The following is a 381-nucleotide window of genomic DNA, read 5'->3' as shown; positions in this document are numbered from 1 at the left end:
AATTTCATTTTGAACATTATACATATATAGTACGTATATATATGCTTGATTTTTTCTTCACAAAACTAGGATAAATCCATTTCAGTTGTGTTTATTAATTGTATATTATTACTTATACAAAGTTAGATATTTTTTTTCAGTATTCTTTATCTACAAATTACGAGATTTACCTATTTACTATTTATATCCAGATATAAGCTAGGTATATAACCAACAAGCGAAATAAATCTAAAATAATATTTGGGGGGCAAATGGATATGTCGTCAATTTTACGATGTGTTGCCCCCCAACGACAGCTAAAAAACACGTATAGGTTTCGTGATTTTCTTTCGAATTAATTTCGTTATTGGTATAAGCTGATTTATATCTATCTTGCAGAAT

This window comes from Acartia tonsa, chromosome 8, assembly GCF_053477335.1.
Source record: "Acartia tonsa isolate MP-2025a chromosome 8, ASM5347733v1, whole genome shotgun sequence".
Lineage (NCBI taxonomy): Eukaryota > Metazoa > Arthropoda > Copepoda > Calanoida > Acartiidae > Acartia > Acartia tonsa.
This window is presented reverse-complemented; position numbering follows the sequence as displayed.